Here is a 19,420-nt window from a genome sequence, read left to right as displayed (position 1 = left end):
TTCCATTCCTAGGTTTTTGCACACAAGAAAAGCATAGCAGTTTTATTCATTAATAGCTCCAAACTGGTAACAATTCAAGTATCCATCAATAGTAGACCCTAAGCTGTGGTATATACATAGGATGGACAGTATTCACCAATGAAAGGGAATAAACTACTGATGCATGTAACAACATAGATGAATCTCAAAAATCTTATCCTAAGTGAAAGAAGCTTTACCCCAAAAGAGTACATTCTGCAAGATTCCATTCATATAAAGTCCAAAACAAGCTAAGTTAATTAATATATGATGAAAAATATCCCAAGAGTAGCTGCCTTTAAAGTTGGGAGTAAGGGCAGGACTTGACTTTGAAGAGGGATGAGGGAACGTTCTGGAGTGATTGCAATGTTCTTTATCTTGATAAAATTCTTAGTTACACAAGTGTATGCATTTGTGAAAACTTATTACATACTGCACTTAAGATCTGTGCATTTCACTACATGTAATTTTTATCTTGAAAAAAGACCTATAAATAAATTCTGAGCTCCACTTAATTATATGCATGATAAAGTGTTTCAAATTGAAGGTACTGGGATGTGTACAACTTACTTTGAAATGCATAAAGCAGTAAGATAGAAAAATGGATGGACAGAAAAATGAATACATGGATAGCTTTGTAATAAAGCAAATGCAGCAAAATGTTAATGGTAGAATCTAGGTGGTATATATATAGGTTCTCACAGTACAATTTTTTCCAACTTTTCTGTATGTCTGAAATTTACAATAAAATATAAGAAAATCAAAATTAATCTAATGAGCTTTCAAACATTGACCATGAAGTACCAATTTCCACGTTATTTTCTGCTAATATCAAAAGTCTAAAAAAAAAAACTCTAAGAAGGGCCACCTTGCTGTTTCTTTCCATTATTAAATAACCTGAGGTTTGTTCATGGTCAAAATCTATTTTTCTCCCCTATACTTGGTCATATGGTCTTTGACAGAGCTAATTGGTCCTAGTATTTTTCCATGCAGCTCCCATTTTCAACTTTTCCTGTTGATCTCAGCAGCATCTGGTGATCTCATCCAATTATGTATGTAAAAGGTGAAACATGGTTTTCATTACCGTGGTCTTTCTGACAAAAGATGGTAACATAATTATTAATAAACTCACTATAAAACCAACAGATTTGACTAAACTCATGCTGGTATTTATGTGGTTCTAAATATGGCTTATAATATCCCTTAAGGAGAAAGCCAAAGATGTTAGACATCAGAATCAGTAGGGCAAAAAAAGAAAAAAAATCAATGTAACATTCTAATATGCTCTCTATAACATTATGCAATATAAATAGTAAAAATTAAAGACCACCAAGTATTTTCTTACATTTTATCTTTAATGATATAGCTTCAGAACTCTGACATTCAAATTCAATTTACTGTTTCTGTAGAGAATAACAACACTAGGTTACTAATTTTGTTTCTAAAATCCCAGTTACATTTTAAGGATAAAGTGAGAAGTTTCTGACAGAGAGAGAGAGAGAGAGAGAGAGAGAGAGAGAGAGAGAGGAAAGGGAATGCAACATTTTCTGCCAATTTTGTATCAAAACTGCCTCTGTACATCAAGTAAAAGAAAAAGCAGTTTATGATGAAGGATGATCTTTATCTCTGTTGCCAGGAATGCTATTTTATATGATGAAAAAAGTCTCCCGTAAAACTAGAATCTCTTTGTGGAACTAGAAAATGAGTATTCACAGTATTTAAAGAGCAAACCATAAAAATAGTGTCTAAAGCCCTCTAAGTTTCAGGATGGGAAAATGACCTAAAATTTTCAGCTAAAGTAATAAAAAATCACAAATGGACATTTTTATTTTCAAAGATAGAAGAGCCCAATAATCATAATACTGAGGTGTAACTCCCCGTTGTGTGAGATGTTGACCTTAAAACTAGAGAAAACATGGTTTTAATCTTTCTAAAGTTTTACAAAGCTTACTCAGAGTACCACCTAAATTTTTCCAGACACAGGAAGGAAATGAATTATATAACTGTCTCCATTAACACTAACCAATAAAAAAAAAAAAACACAGAAAAAAACTAGTATTACAACAGTAACAAGAGATTTCTCATCCTTTGACCAAGAGATTAATGTTAAAGCAACTTCACTTTGCTTAATGTGTACTAATAGAAAATAAATACATTACAGATGGACATAAAGTTATACAATATCAGAAGGCTAAACATTAAATCTATTAAGTAAATCTGTTACATAAATCCTAACAATCTTTTTTTCCATTGTGCACCTTAATTACAATTCAGTATTTAATACTCAGCAACAGCCATAGCTACATGATGTACTGGGAAATGGCTTCGGTGAGCAAGTACAAAAACACTGACAAAAGACAGAGCTACTGACATTCAGGCACATGCATCTGGGAATCATTTTTAATTATTAAGAAACCCAGGAGTTGAAAATGCTTTCAGGCAGATAGCTGATGGATGGGGCCCAAGTATGCTCAGTGAAAAAGGGAGGCAACACAGCTCAACCTGTAGACACCCCCATTCTAGTATTACTGCTCCTACAATTTCCTAGTAGAGTTGTTATACCACTTTCCACTGACAGCATTTTTAATTTTCAAAATTATTTTACTATTTTCACATGGGTTTTTTAATGACAATGGAAGAATGGCAGAACTGAAATGGAAACTCAATTCTCCCGAACCCTAATCCTATTGTGAGATAAGCAACCCAAAACTTCTAAGTGGGCTAGCATCATTTAGTCCACATGATATAATGCTCAATGAGGCCAAACAAATATCGCATATCACCTGGACCTGATTACCAAACTCATCTTTTCCAAAATGTATCCCATCAATAGCATGGGCTATTAATAGGTGTTCTCAATTTAAAAAAAAAAAAGGGACAATGACAAAATAAATTTGGAAAATGCTAGATTTAAAAAGTTAAACCACCACCAAAAAATTGTTCATGATGGAGCTTCTCAGCACCATTAAATATGTTAATGTCTGTTCTCTCCAAGACTGAACAAATTCAGTTGAGCAATAAGCATTTTTTGAAAAAGCATTTGGAGGGAATAGAGTTCAACAGAATATATTTTGAGAAATGCTGGCTTAACTCATGTTAAGGGAAGGAGAAAAACAGAACACTATGTATATTGAGCTTGTCATTTTCCATTTATTATCTCACTTAATCTTCACAAGAATCCTGAGAGATTGATGCTATAATTATCCCCATTTTAAAATTAGAAAAAAACTAAAATCAACCTTGATATTGAGTATCTTATTTAACTTACTCAGCTAGGAAATGGCAAAGCCCAGATTTAAGCCCAGGGCATATCAGACCCCAAAGCCTATGCTCTTCCATTACATAACACTGTCTCCTATAATCTGTAAGATTAGAATATTTAAATTTTAGGCGTAAGTATATAATACAAATCCTGACATCTGGATTCCAGGCAATGGAATGAACTTTTAATTTTCGTTTTGCTTCAGCAATTCATCTAGATAATGAAAATGGGATAATAACTTCATGACTGCATCTACTCTAAAGACAGAGCTGGAGGGACTAGTCATTTCTAGGACCTAACTACAACCAATTTTATTGTATATCTCATATTTAATGTGCACAAATATCTTTCTGTATATAGTAGGAGTAGAAAAATAAGTGGCATGTCTACTAATATTGATTTGCCAGCTATTATTGAGTACGATACAGTATGCACATTAAAAGAGTCACTATTTTATTTAAATTTGGTTGGAGTACAGTACTACAAAGAATCATGACACATTTCAATCTGCTGGTTCACAAATTAACAAAACAGGCTCGGGGACATATTGGATTTAACTTTCTTCACAAATTCCCATTTAGTAAAAGCTCCACATACCTGACACAGGAGAAAGCTGAGCTCCTTTCATCATCCCCTTATTCCAAGATCAAAGGAGGGTGGGACTCCATGGTGGAGTATGCAGATGCAATTCTAATACTAGAGAGGAAGACCAGGCCCTTACTTGGTTTTAAAAGACTCCCCAGCAACTACAGGAAGTTTCTTTGGCAATCAGATCAGTGTGGCAGAATGAAATACCATGGTGTGTTCCCAGTCATTGGGGCTGGAGAAAAACTGTCTTGTGTTTAAAAGTTATTAGTCATTGGACACTAGTCCACACATTCAAATCCATTGTAAGACACCAAGCCAGGTAATGTGCAAAGGTTGCCCTCAATTCTTGTTTTCCTCTGTGATCTCATCTATTCCTACTGACTCAATTATCACTTCCCGCTGATGACTCACAACTTGGTATCTCGAATCTGGCCCCGCTGGTGAGCTCCAGACTCATAGCTATTTCTGGGCTGAAAATACATATCATGAGTCATCAACTTATTTGACATCTACCTTCAATAAATATCCCAGATTAACTTTAATCTCTACATCTCCAAAAGGCTAATTTGTTATATGTCCCCCAGATCCAACTTGGTTTTCCTCTTGGTTTTCCTATTTCAATAAATAGCAGCACCACTCTTACTGCTTCCTATGCTGGAAATGCTTGAACTCACTCATCATTCATTGCTCACATGTCAACTCTAATTTCTCAAACCCATTCTATCTTTGCCAAACCTGCCACCACTACCTATCTCTTATCATGTTTATTCATTAGCCTCCTCAAAGGTTTCTAGTTCCTTCCATTTCCAACCTAACTTCCACATGACTGCCACTGTGATCAAGTCTTCGCAGGCCATATTATACCATTCCCTGGCTTAAAGATGTTTAATGGCTCATTAATGCCTCTAGAGAACAGTCAAAAATCCTTAGCATCACTATAAGACCCTTTAAAACTTAGTTCCAACTTAACTCTCCAGCCTCATCTCTGGATATCACCCTTCTCTGCAATGCATCAAATGCATCAGCCAAAACCACAAACTCAATGTTGCCTGAGTGAGCCAAGTGCCTGCAATTCTCGCTGCTTTTATTAACATTACTAGAGGTCCAGTGCATGAAATTTATGCACGGGTGTGGTCCCTAGGCCTGGCCAGTGATCGAAGCGCGAGCATCTGGCGTGGAAGGGCAGGTCCCAGCTGACCTCCAGGCCCTAGGCAGCACCTGGGCCTCCAGGCCCCTACACACCCCCCTCTGCCTGAGTCACGGCGCCTGAATCCCCACACAGAGATGCAGTGAATGCGGCTGGACGCCACGGGCTGGGATGCAATGTGGGCCTCTGGGCTGCCCAGCGGTGCCGTGCAGAAGCCGGGCAGGCAGCGCACTCTCTCCAGGCCAGCCTCTCAGACCGGCTCCGGCACGAACCCACAGGGAGCCCGACTGGCCCCTGTGGTCCCAGTGGCTGCAGCTCGGCTCACCTGGAAGAGGTTGCGCAGGTCTGGGTCAGGCTCCTCGCGGGCACCCAGCACCTAAGCATGGGGGCTTCCCCAGCACACAAGCCCTGGCTTCCCAGGGGAGGGTAGCAGGGAGTGTGAGAGTGAGCTCAGCGGACACCCGGCATTCTCACTGCACCTCTGTCCCCATCACCCCAGCCCCAGGTAGCCGGTGATAGGTCACAGAGCATCGCTGACACCCGCCATGTTCCGTGCAGCCCCCTGGTGGCCAGCGCACGTCATAGCGAGTGGTCGAACTCCTGGTACAGGGGACAATTTGCATATTGGGCTTTTATTATATAAGATTCCCCTATGCCCAAAATGTTATTCCATCACAAAACCAATGATGGAACTAGTCAAACCAGTCATAACTATTTAAATCCAATAGCATCTTTTCTGTGAGGACTTCAGCTGTCCTATATATAATCAGAAGAATTTATTTCTGCTTCCGTAATTCTGCATATACTTCCATAAGAGCTCTGTCATAATGTCTTATAATTAGACTGTATGAATGTTTCCTCTGATTTGACTAGGAGCAACTTAAGGGCAAGGAAGTAGTTTGGTCATTTTGGAACCCTTAATGCACAGTAATAATTATTAACTAAGACAATTAATGCATTGCTATTAACTAAGGCTTTAGGATTAAATGGACCTGGGTGCAAATCCCCCAGTTGTGCCTCTTATTACCTGCATGACCTCAGCCAAAAACCTCACAGAGGTTACTTTTTAAATCCTGTTACTTTTTCTGTAAAATAAGAATAAAAGCATTCAAAGCAGTGCTCAGCACATAGTAAATTATTATCATAATCATTCTCGTAATTATGGACATAGGAGAACATGCTCAATGTCTCCAGTTCCCTTTCACCAGCAATTACCAAGGTCCAGGGCTAGCCAGGCACAACTAGGTTCACTGACACCCTAAGAAGGAAGATAGATGATAGATGATAGATGATAGATGATAGATGATAGATGACAGAGATAAAGATAGAGATAGAGATAGAGATAGAGATAGAGATAGAGACAGATAGAGATAGAGAGACAGTGAGAGACAAGAATGGGGAAACTACTGAGAGAGGGACAGAACTGACAGATCAAAGGATTGAGGACTGTTGATTTCCTCTCCCTTTTCCCCTATCCTCTACTTCAGAGTAGTCACAGTTCCTAAAATTTAATCCTTCCTTTGTCATGGAAAGAGAAATCAAACTCCATTTACATTAATAGAATAAAAAAGGATATTACGCTGACAGGATAAAGCTTTAAGCTTTACTGTAGTAGATCACTCTGCTTCCAGCTGTGAAGCTGATTAATATCCTTCAAACCCCCAAGGAGCTGGTAAAGACAGTTACCATTTCAAAGTAAAAAACAAAAAAAGACAAACAAACAAAACAAGAGGAAAGAAAAATAAAAAAATAAAAAGGAAAAAGATTTACCTTCATTTTCTTTTCAAAAGACAATGAATGAACAAGTAGTTGCTCATGGGAGATGGGGAGAAAAAATACATATATACATTCAGTTATCTTTGCATGTAGTTTTCTATGTTGTGGGAAAGCTATCCTAATTCAAACCCACTGAATAAAGCTAGTCAAAGTTGGTAATATCAAGAGAGAAGCTGAAGTACAATGATTTCTGCGAAGAGCTATCTCAATCAATCTAGCCTTTGAGTTCTAGGGGGAAAATCCTCCTTATGCAAGAACTGTCATTTGTAAATGAAGCTCCTGTCATACAGATTTCAGTGACCTAAATATAAAATGATATTTCTATTTCAAAACCATAAAAATTTGCAAATGGCTTCCAGGTAGTTCCCCTCCACCCCCACAATGCCCTCCAAAATAAAGGCTAACCATGTTCCCGATGATTCCAAAGTAAAAGCCTTTAAGTGAACCTGCTACATTTTGTCAGATGTGCTGGCAGCACCTCAACTTTTTACATGTATCCCACTGGACCCTCACAGTGATGCTTCGAGGTAGGTTGTACACTATATCCTCTTTACAGTTGAAGAAAACGTAAGTCACACAACTGACCAGTGACAGAGTAACAACTTGAATCAGGTATCTTTGACTATCAAACCCAGTATTTGTTTGTTTGTTTTCTAACCCTATGGGCTTATCTTATTAAAAGAGCACAGGCTTTGCAGTAAGATGGACCTGAGTTTAAAATCCTGGTTCTTCCCCTTAGTAAATATGTGGCATTGGACAAGTTATTTCAGTTCTCTAAATCTGTTTCCCCACCTAAATAAGGAGGGGAATTATACTACTTTTAGAGAATTGTAAAAAGAATTAAATCCTATCTAATAAAGAGGAAATATGCTAATTGACCCTCACACCATCGTAAAGATGGCAGCACCCACAGCCAATAAGGAGGAAATATGCTAATTGACTGCCACGCCCTCAAAGATGGCAGCGTCCACAGTCACAAGATGGCGGTGCCCAGTCCCCTCAACCCCACCGGGGCAGCAAATGCCCTCAGGCGCCCCAGCCACCCAGGGCTGGTCCGAGGCTCAGGCAAGCCTCGGATGTTGGCTGCCCAGCCGACGCTTGAGGCGCAGGCAAGCCTCGAATGTCAGCTGCCCAGCCGCCCAGGGCTGGCCCGAGGCACAGGCAAGCCTTGGATGTCAGCTGCCCAGCTGCCCAGGGCCAGCCGAGGCTTGCGCTGCCAGCAGTGGCAGCGGCAGAGGTGTGATGGGGGCATTGCCTTCCCCTGATCACCAGGTCGCCTCCCGCCCCTGAGGGCTCCCGGACTGTGAGAGGGGGCAGGTCAGGCTGAGGGTCCCCCCCCTCCAGTGCATGAATTTTTGTGCACCAGGCCTCTAGTAACTTAATATTTGTAAAGTACCTAATACAGTACAGAGCAAATACTCAGTAAACAGTAACTATTATTATATCACAATGTATTTAATAACATATGGCATCTTGAACACTAAAATAGGTTAACCCATTGTACACCATAAGCGTCTGTAGATGCAAGCAGTAGACTTTCCCCACATGCCACAAGTGTCTATAAATAAAAAATGTTTTCCCTAAGTGGCAGCCCTGACCAACTTTAAAATCATTTTTCATGAGAATTTTCAACCAAAAATATTCAAGAACACCCAAATTGTAATATATTTATTTTTATAATATTCATTGCAAATTGATTTTTTAAATTAAATTCAAAATATCGTGGCATGTGGAGATGCTTTCCATTTTGGACGTGTGGTAGTTAACTGATTAAGCAAATGAAAATTACTTTCACTCATAAATTAGTGCCACAGAAATCATGAAATATGTTTTTAACATGGGGGGATACTGAAAGAAGAAAATGGGGAAACACTTGATTCTTTGATACTTCATATATATTTGTCTCACCCTTACAGGCCAGCACTGTTTTCTTTTATCTAAATAATAAAAGATAAAAATAAAAATTTTATTCTATGTGAGATTGTTTTTTTTTAATTTCCTATTTTTTGTAATAGCTTAAATCTAAAATCTTTCAAATACTTATCTGAGTTATCTTAGTTGCATATGTGCAAGTATTTCAGTAAAAGTGAAAGATCCATGTTATTTTATTTTTGCCTTAAAGAAAACGTAAACAGACCTCAATTTCCACAAAGTAAAAGCTACTAAAAATAACTTCACAGTAGGAGTAGCTGTCGAATCAATACTCTTTCCTTTTTTTCAGAAGCTAATAATCATAGAACATCAAGACAGAGTATTTTAGTCCTTTTATTATAGAAACAAGGCATCAGACCTAAATTTTCATTTCACTCTATATACTAGTATGTAGAGTTAATTTCCAGTACAGAAAAATATCATGAAATTGATTTGACAGACTACTACAAATGCAATTTCTGAGGTGACTCAATGAGATAGAGCTTTATTAAGCCACAAAACATTTGCCTCTAATAAGAAATCAAGAAGAAGAAAATGGTGGCCAAATAGGCAAACGTGTCGTGCACCTTGTCACAGGGCCAAACTAGAAATGCAACTAAATTGGAGAAGATCCACCCGGAATTAACAAATTAGGCACAGCTGAGCAGACAATTATCAACAAGGAAGGGCAGAGGATGCCTGGAGAATGATAGGAACAGGGATCTGGGCGGGAGAGGGCCACCCAGCCACAGGGCCAAGAGGGTGATGAGGAAGCTGCATTGCACCAAAGCTGTGTCCCTTGGCGACAGGCATAACACCCAACTGAGAAAAGGAAAGGCCACAGAGGTGCTGGCACCCAGGAAATCTAGACCTAAGACTATAGCCACGAAAGGCTGCACCCTTACAGGCTGCCTGAAAAGCCCCCTGAACAGTGCAGTGCTGGTGGGAGAGAAATCTGCAGTTTTCCTAGTGGGTTTTTGCTTTTTGTTTTGTCTTTGCTTTTTATTTGCTAAACGAGAATATAGGACTATTCAATTGCAAGAACTCACCAGAGTTGTGGAGCAGGGAGAGGTACAGAGTTGAGGTGCCTCAGGAAAGGCTGGGAAGGAAGCAGGGCAGGGAAATGTGACCAGGACTCAGGCATTGGGACATTCATAACCTTCCAAACTTAAGAGGCCATTTCTCTCCTGAAGAGCCAGCCCCTCCCAGTAGCCTCAAGGCAGGTAATAAAGCCTGCCACACCCTGCCTGCATTTTGAGCTATACAAAGGAAACAAAGAGCCCTCAGTGACTGGGTTGGAAGAGGAGCCAGTCTGCCTCACTATTCTGGGAACCAGACTGATAAAAACTGCAGGTTGCTAGCCAACCCCAATGGTCTCCATACTAGGATCTCTGACCAAACAAGGCCAGAGTAATATCTTGGGCTATTCACAGAGGAATAGCTCTGGGTCAGAGAAAAAACATCAATATGATTCCTGGAAAGCGAAACAGCACCACTCCAACCTAAAACCCTGACAGAAACAGACTCTTGGGTGATTAAGATTGACAGCTGGTCGATAGGCAAAGCGGGCTGACTGGTCCTGCCTGCTTGCAGCCAAGGCCTGTAGAGACAGACACTAACTAGCAGAGGAGCTGTGGATCACTTGGAGCTTCAACATGGTGCTGAATTCCAAAGACAGTGCCTGACAGTGGTCAGCACCTAACTACCTAACAGGAAGCCCAGAATTGGCAGACAGAACAGAAGAGTGGGGTCCTAAACCAGGTCCTATAGGGTATTAACACACAGCTGAAGCAAACGACACTTCACTTTTTTATTTTTTATTTTTTTATAAGTTTTTATTATTATTATTTTATTTTTTATATTCTTTACTTATTTATTTATTTTTTTTCACCTTTTCTTCCTCACTTCTCCCTTTTTCTTTTTTTTTTATTACAATCACTTTTTTTTATTAAATCTTTATTGTTCAGATTATTACATTTGTTCCTCTTTTTTCCCCCCATAACTCCCCTCCTTCCAGCTCCCACCCCACCCTCCGCCCTCACTCCCCACCCACTGTGTTCATCCATAGTGCACAATTTTTGTCCAGTCTCTTCCCGCATCTCCCACACCCCTTTTCCCCCCAAGAATAGTCAGTCCATTCCCTTTCTATGTCCCTGATTCTATTATAATCACCAGTTCATTCTGTACATCAGGTTATTTATTCACTTGATTCTTAGATTCATTTGTTGATAGATGCATATTTGTTGTTCATAATTTGTATCTTTACCTTTTTCTTCTTCTTCCTCTTCTTAAAGGATACCTTTCAGCATTTCATATAATACTGGTTTGGTGGTGATGAACTCCTTTAGCTTTTCCTTATCTGTGAAGCTCTTTATCTGACCTTCAATTCTGAATGATAGCTTTGCTGGATAAAGTAATCTTGGTTGTAGGTTCTTGGTATTCATCACTTTGAATATTTCTTGCCACTCCCTTCTGGCCTGCAAAGTTTCTGTTGAGAAATCAGCTGACAGTCGTATGGGTATTCCCTTGTAGGTAACTGAGTTTCTTTCTCTTGCTGCTTTTAAGATTCTCTCTTTGTCTTTTGCTCTTGGCATTTTAATTATGATGTGTCTTGGTGTGGTCCTCTTTGGATTCCTTTTGTTTGGGGTTCTCTGCGCTTCCTGGACCTGTAAGTCTATTTCTTTCACCAGGTGGGGGAAGTTTTCTGTCATTATTTCTTCAAATAGGTTTTCAATATCTTGCTCTCTCTCATCTTCTGGTACCCCTATAATTCTGATGTTGGTACGTTTGAAGCTGTCCCAGTGGTTCCTTACACTATCTTCGTATTTTTGGGTTCTTTTTTCATTTTGCTTTTCCGGTTGGGTGTTTCTCGCTTCTTCGCATTTCAAATCTTTGATTTGATTCTTGCGCTCCTCTGGTTTGCTGTTGGGAGTCTGTATAATATTCTTTATTTCATTCAGTGTATGCTTACTTTCTAGATGGTCCTTTATCACACCATCGAGGGTCTCATTAGATTTCCTGTACATCTCATCAAGTTTATCGACAGACTCTAGAAGCCTCTTGAGAGACCTCAAAAGTGTGGTTCTGAACTCAATATCCTCCCTTGATAGTTTTGTCCTGTTTCTTTGTCTCCGCATTTTTTACGCTTTCTTGGTACACCCCCTAGTGGTCTTTGTGCGCAGTCTTGTTGTAGTTAAGCCTTGATTGTTATAGTTAACCCTTTGTACTCCGAACCATTCTGGACATTGGCTACCAGCTACTCGATGCTACTTTGCGGCTGAAACGTGCATTTACAGACCCTCGTATTATTTAGTATAATTTTGGAACCAAGTAACGTATTATAATGATATTGGACTTATATGAATTGGGTGACATCGAGGAATGTATATTTGCAAAAAAAACAATATTTTATTGTTTATAATTTTGTACAGTATGATAAGTTTTGTAACACTCCCCAATATGCATTGCAGGCTGATTAGTGCATGTTTGACAGAAATAAGTGGTTTGACGCCTGCCACCAGGTGTTTTCCTGTTAGAACACACAATGCAGTCCCGTTTTCTTTGTCCCACATCGGGAATATGTAGTTTATTGTTTAATCCGACACAAAACCCGCTGACATTTCTTGTATATATCTTAGTAATTTTACGATATTTTGATTTAATTTCTTGTGCCATTTCAAGATAAAACTTCAGGGAAACATGCATGTCTCAAAAAGTTGCGTTGAAATAACTCAATTCCCCGTAATCACTAATAAACTGCAATGTCCCCTGAGAGGGGACATCCGAGTGATATGCTAGAGTTCCGATGTCCCCTGAGAGGGGACAGCGGAGTGCAAAGGGTTAATACTAGAGGGATTTGACCTCCAGGCCGACTGGCTGTGATAATCAGCTGTGTCTGCAGTGGAAGAACTTGTGTCCTCTAGGGAGGTGCTAATCTAGCCTTTGCCTGAGGCTATCCGGCAAATGCCTCTGTGCAGGGCTTGGGCGGGGCGGGTCCCACGGGATCAACAGGGTGGAGGAGGGAGCAGTTATGGCTGCTCTCAGTCCGTCCCCAGGGGCTCTGCCTCTCTGTCCCAGAAACAGGTGCAAACCTCGGAGGGACTGTAGCCAAACAGTCCTGCTTCTCCCTTTTGAGTCTGGGTCCCTAGAGACTCGCCCGGATCTGGAGCTCTGAGTCTGAGGCTCCCTCTGGATTGAAACAGACAACCACGCCCTCAGCCACCAGCCCGCTCCGCGCGCACTCCGCACCTTAGTATTTTACTTCAGCACTGCGCCTCCTCTGATTCTCGGTTCCTCCTAGTTGTAGAACTTCCATTCAGCCAGCCTTCCTGTGGTTCTGGATGATGTCCGTTTCGTCTTTTAGTTGTATTTTTGAAGTGGTTGTTCGAGGCAGCAAACTCCGGCGTTAACCTATGCCGCCATCTTAGTTTCTCCTCCACTTCTCCCTTTTTCATCCTGTTTTTCTTCTCCTATCCCTGCCTTAGGTTTTCTCTTTCCTTTCTTTTTACCCCTTGTTAAAAATTGATCATCTTGATCTGCTTTATTGATGTCTTATTATTACTGTAGTTTCAGTTGGCTTATTCATATAAAAAATTTCCTCTTCTGTACTCCTACTCCATTCTCCCTTCTCTTTTCTCTTTCTTTGCTACTCAATTTTTTCCCTCTCCTCTCTTGCTCTTTTCTTCTAATTTTTTAATTAGTTTCACTTCCTAAATTCAGGCCTATCTGCTTTCCCCTATATTATCCTTTTCAATAAATAAATAAATATGTTTTCTTCTTATCCACTCATTCTTTTTCACCTCTTCTATACTAAACAGTGTTCCTTCCACTATTCATCAAATTCCTTAACCTTATTTTCTGTATTTAAGCTCTGCCTCTACAGATTCTGACCACCACCCCTTTTCTGGGTGGATTTTTTGTGGTTTTTTTGGTTTAATTGTTTGTTTTACTGTGTTATCTCCCCATATTCTTTCTTTTTTCCTTTTTTCTTTTTCTTTTCTTGTAACCATTTCTTGCTATCATTTTTGCTCTCTTTTCTCTCTCTTAGTTCTCTTTTCTCTAGTGGTCCTTTTATTGGGGTTATAGGTATCTTGTGTGCATTCATGATCTGTTCCTTTTGTGTAGTGTTGTGCCATGTTTTATTTTGTGCTGTTCATTCAGCACCTCCACAGTGGTTGGCACGATGTGGTAAAAAGCGAACCACATAACCAGACACCCCGAGAGAAGACTCTATCCACGAAAAGGACAATAACATTTCCAGACCCAACTACATTAAGAAAACACAAATATCTCAAGTAGGGGGCTTCCCTAGAATACCCAGGCCAGAAAACCTGAGAGACTGTACCACTGGATCCAACAAAACATCTACTACATAAGACAAATCCAAAAAATCTGGGTGGCATAGCAGTTTGATCTAATACATAGAAACAATCTCAAAGAATCAGTAAAAATGGGAAGACAAAGAAACAAACCCCATATGAAAGAAAAGGAGGAATCACCAGAAAAGGAGATAAATAAAACAGAGGCAAGCATTTTGTCAGAGAAAGAATTCAGAATAATGGTTATACGGATGCTCAAAAGGCTTGACAGAAAATTCATCAACATATGTAAGAATCAAGAGGAAATGAAGAATGACATAGCTTTAAAAAAGAACATAATGGAAGGTTTCAATAGTAAACTAGAAGAAGATGAGGACAAAATCAGTGAGTTAGAAGACACAGTAGAAAAAAACACCCAAGCGGAGCAACAATTGGAAAAATAAATTAAAAGCAGGAAGAGAGTCTAAGGGAGCTTTGGAACAACACAAAACAAAACAATATCTGCACAATAGGGGTAGCAGAGGAGAGGAAGCTGAGCAAGAAATAGAAAACCTGTTTGAAAAAATAATGACAGTAACTTCCCTGACTTTAGGGAAGAAAAAAGTCACACAAGTCCAAGAAGCACACAGAGTCCCAAACAAGATGAACCCAAAAAAACCGACACCAAGACACACTGTAATAAAATTGGCAAAAATCAACAACAAAGTAAGAATCTTAAAGGCTGCCAGAGAAAGACAGAAAGTAACCTACAAGGGATCTCCCATTAGACTACCAACTGATTTCTAAACAGAAACATATCAGGCCATAAGGGATGGGATGAGGTATACAAAGTGATGCAAAGAAAGGGACTGAATCCAAGGATCCAGCAAGGCTATCATGCAAAATTGAAGGGGAAATCAGGAACTCCGCAGACATAAAAAAAAAAAAAAAAAAGACTAAGGGAATTTATTACAACCAAGCCAGCAACAAGAAATGCTAAAGGGAATGTTGTAAAAAGAAAAAAAAAAAAAGGGAAGAAGGAATACAGGCATAAAAAATAAGAATGGCAACAAACAAGTACCGATCAATAATAACCTTAAACGTAAATGGATTAAATCAGTGGTTCTCAAACTTGGCTGCACATTAGAATCACCTGGGAATCTTTTTTAAAATCCTGATTTCTGGGCCTCATCCTCCGGAAATTCTGTTTCTTTGTACTAATGTTGTGGCCCCACCCCATAATAAAGAAACAGAATTTCCGGAGGATGAGGCCCAGAAATCAGGATTTTAAAGATTCCCAGGTGATTCTAATGTGCAGCCAAGGTTGAGAACCACTGGATTAAATGATCCAATCAAAAAGACCTAGGATAGCTGAATGGATAAGAAAACATCACCCATAGATAAGCTGTCTATAGGAGTCGCATCTCAGAACAAAGAACTCACACAGACTGAAAGTGAAGGGATGGAAAAATTTTTTCAGGCAAAGGGAAATGAAAAAAATAAAGCTGGTGTAGCAATACTTATATCTGAAAAAATTGACCTCAATGTGAAGGTCAAGAGATAAGAAAGGCCATTTCATAATACTAAAAGGGATCAATTCAACAAGAGGATATGACTCTGGTAAACATATATGCACCCAATATAGGAGCACCCAAATATATCAAAAAACTTCAGGAAGATATCAAGGGAGAGATCAACAACAACACAATCATAGTAGGGGACTTTAATACCCCATTTACAGCATTGGATAAATTATCTAGACAAAAAATTAGCAAAGAATCCAAAAGAACTCACTAGACCAGATGGGATCAATTGACACCTTCAGAAAATTCCACCCAAAGCTACAGAATATACATTCTTCTCAAGTGCACATGGGACATTTTCAAAAATAGACCACATATTAGGACACAGGCAAAGTCTCTCCAAATTCAAGAAGATTGAAATCATATCTAGCATCTTCTCAGACCAAAATGCCATAAAATTAGAAATCAACTACAATAAAAACAATCAAACACTTGGAGGCTAAATAGCATGCTATTAAACAATGGATGGGTTACCAAAGAGATCAAAGAAGAAAAAAAAACAACATTCTGGAAACAAACGAAAATGAAAACAAGACAATCCAAAATCTGTGGGACACAATGAAAGCTGTCCTGAGAGGGAAGTTAATATCACTACAGGCCTACCTCAAAAACTAACAGAGAGGAGGCAGTGGGCACATGGAGAGAATGACAGCCCGCCCCACTCCGGCTCTGGTCAGGCTGCGGCTCGGGCTTGGTCACGGGCTCAACCCATTCTGTTCTCGCTCAGCCCAGGTGCACATATGATGGGGAGACCACGCACAAGGCCTGCTCGCTGTTGGGGAGTCCGGTGATCTCCAGCCTCTGGACCCACCCCTCCACCCCTTCAGTCAGGCCCCAGTGCCCCTCTAAGCCTGTATCTACCCTTCCTGTAGTTGCGGCCTGGGAGGGCATGTGGAGGCCAGACCGAAGGCCAGCGTCCCGGTGCATCCTGTAGCGGAGATCGCCAAGGGCTGCGAGGTGGCTCTGGCAGTGCCACGGAGGACCCATATTCGATGACTGTGCTCTACAAGTTCCAGGAGGTTAAGTATGTGAGCCGGTGTGGCATGGGGGTGCACACGGGACCTCGCTGCCCGCTGGCTTCCCATTGGGCACCAGGACTCGGGCGGGGCTGCCACGCTGAAACCAGCGTGAGTTGTGCCTGCTGTCGTGGCTCGTATTTGCTGCCATCCCGGATGCCATGCTGGCGCTCCAGTACCTGGGCTCAGGTGCGGTGGACAGCGGCGCCTGCTCAGAGAGCTGCCCCAATGCAAGGCCTTCGCAAGAGCTGCCCGCTTCCTGGCCACCAACATGGACAACAGCATAGACCCATATCAGGACTTCTATTCTTCGCGTATGGTGGCTGGTTACAGCACCACACCATCCCCGACGACAAGCTCACCTACAGCACCATCGTGGCCATCAGTGAGCAGAACGAGAAGCAAGGTGTGTGCCTTCTTCCGTCTGTGCCTCAACATGCATGAGATAGAGAGACTTGGCCCAAGGCCCATGCTTGAGGTCATCGAAGACTGCGAAGGCTGGGACCTGGGTGGCATCACCGAGTGCCCGGGGTCCTTAGCACATTGGGACCTCAACCAGCTGCTGTACAAGGTGCAGGGCGTGTACAGCACCGCTGCACTGTTTTCACTCACCATTAGCCTGGACAACAAGAACTCCTCACACTATGTTATCCGCATTGACCAGGATGGGCTCACCCTACCGGAGAGGACCCTGTAGTTAGCTCAGGATGAGGACAGTGAGAAGGTCCTGGCAGCCTACTGATTGTTCATGGAGCACCTGCTCAGCCTACTGGGTGCTGATGCTGTGGAGCAGAAGGTCCAGAAGATCCTGCAACTGGAGCAGCGGCTGGCCAACATCACAGTGTCAGACAGATTATGATGACCTCCATTGAGATGTCAGCTCCACGTGCAACATGGTGACACTGGGACAGCTGCAGATCACTCCCCATCTGCAGTGGAAGTGGCTGCTGGACCAGATCTTCCAGGAGGACTACTCAGAGGAGAAGGAGGTAGTGTTGCTGGCCATGGACTACATGCAGCAGGTGTCCCAGCCCATCCGCTCCACACCCTGAAGTATCCTGCACAACTACCTGGTGTGAAGCATGGTGGTGGTCCTGAGTGAGCATCTGTCAGCACCATTTCAAGAGGCTCTGCATGAGTTCGTGCATGAGATGGAGGAGAGTGACAAGCCCCAGGAGCTGGCCTGTGTCTGCCTGAGCCAGGCCAACTGCCACTTTAGCATGACTCTTGGTGCCCTCTTTGTACATGAACACTTCTCAGCTGCCAGCAAAGCCAAGGTGCAGCAGGTGGTGGAAGACATCAAGTATATGTTGGGCCAGTATCTGGAGGAGCTGAATTGGATGGATGCTGAGACCAAGGAGGCTGCTCAGGTCAAGCTCCAGTACATGATGGTGAAGGTTGGCTACCCAGACTTTCTGCTCAAACCCGAGGCTGTGGACAAGGAGGATGAGTTTGAAGTCCACGAGAAGACCTACTGCAAGAACATCTTAAACAGCATCTGCTTCAGCATCCAGCTCTCAGTCAAGAAGATCCAGTAGGAGGTGGACAAGTCCATATAGCTGCTTCCTCCACAAGCACTCAATGCCTACTATCTACCCAACAAGAACCAGATGGTGTTCCTTGCTGGTATCCTGCAGCCCACCCTGTATGACCCTGATTTTCCACAGTCTCTGAACTATGGACTACATGCAGCAGGTGTCCCATTGGCACCATCATCAGGCACAAGCTGACGCATGGCTATGACGACTGAGGAAGCGGGGGGGGGGGGGGGGGGGCAATATGACCACACGGGCCACCTGCTGCACTGGTGGACAGAGGCCTCCTACTGCCACTTCCTGCACAAGGCTGAATGCATCGTTCACCTCTGTGACAACTTCACTGTCTACAAACAGCAGGTGAATGGGAAGCACAAACTTGGGAGAACATTGCAGATATGGGGGGGGGGCCCTCAAGCTGGCCTACTATGCTTATCGGAAGTGGGTGTGGGAGCATGGCCCAGAGCACCCACTGCACCAGCTCAAGTACACACACAACCAGCTCTTCTTCATTGCCTTTGCCCAGAATTGGTGCATCAAACAGTGGTCACAGTCCATCTACCTACAGATGCTGACCGACAAGCACGCACCTGAGCACTATAGGGTGCTGGGCAGTGTATCCCAGTTTGAGGAGATTGGCTGGGCCTTCCATTGCCCATGAACCCTACTCACAAGTGCTTTGTGTGGTGAGCTGGCCGCTCCCCACCCAGCCACATGCCTCCACTGTCCTACACAAATTGCTTCCTGCTGGCCACTGGACCTGGCACTGGACCCAATCTCGGTGCCACCCGCCTTCCCAGCCCCTCCTGCTGTCAATCACTTCAGGGAGGACTCAGACCTGGGATGAGGTTGGGCTTCAGGGGGAACAGGGAGAGATGTAGGGGTCCCCAGAGTTGATTCTAGTCAGCCAGAGCCCATGGCCAGACCAGACTTTCCAGGCCCCACCTTTGCTTTGTTCTTGCTGCTATGTCTGGAAAACAAAGCTGCTTTCCCCTGCAACTTAAATAACTAGAAAGATAGCAATAAGAAAAGTCCAGAGTAAGTAAAAGGAAGGAAATAATAAAGGTTAGAGCAAAAATAAATGACATAGAGACCAAAAGAACAATACAAAAGATCAATAGAACCAAGAGCTGGTTCTTTGAAAGGATAAAAAAGATTGATGAACCTCTAGCCAGGCTCACCAAGGAACAAAGAGAGAGGAACCAAATAAACAAAATCAGAAATGAAAGAAGTGAAGTAACAACTGACCCCACAGAAACACAAAATATTGTAATGAAATACTACGAA

The 19,420-nt window shown here is 41.9% G+C and overlaps 1 protein-coding gene and 1 pseudogene across 1 annotated transcript in view; one reads left to right on the top strand and one right to left on the bottom strand.

The window, feature by feature from the left end:
- CHM (CHM, Rab escort protein 1) overlaps positions 1 to 19,420 on the bottom strand; it is a 245,439-nt gene that overhangs the window by 155,235 nt on the left and 70,784 nt on the right. The gene's annotated exons all lie outside the window — the stretch shown is intronic.
- On the top strand, positions 14,359 to 18,794 carry LOC102437646 (annotated as a pseudogene).

The sequence above is a fragment of the Myotis lucifugus genome, unplaced genomic scaffold (assembly GCF_000147115.1).
Source record: "Myotis lucifugus unplaced genomic scaffold, Myoluc2.0 scaffold_4, whole genome shotgun sequence".
NCBI lineage: Eukaryota > Metazoa > Chordata > Mammalia > Chiroptera > Vespertilionidae > Myotis > Myotis lucifugus.
Note: the sequence above shows the minus strand (reverse complement) of the source record. Positions and strands in the feature narration are given on the sequence as shown.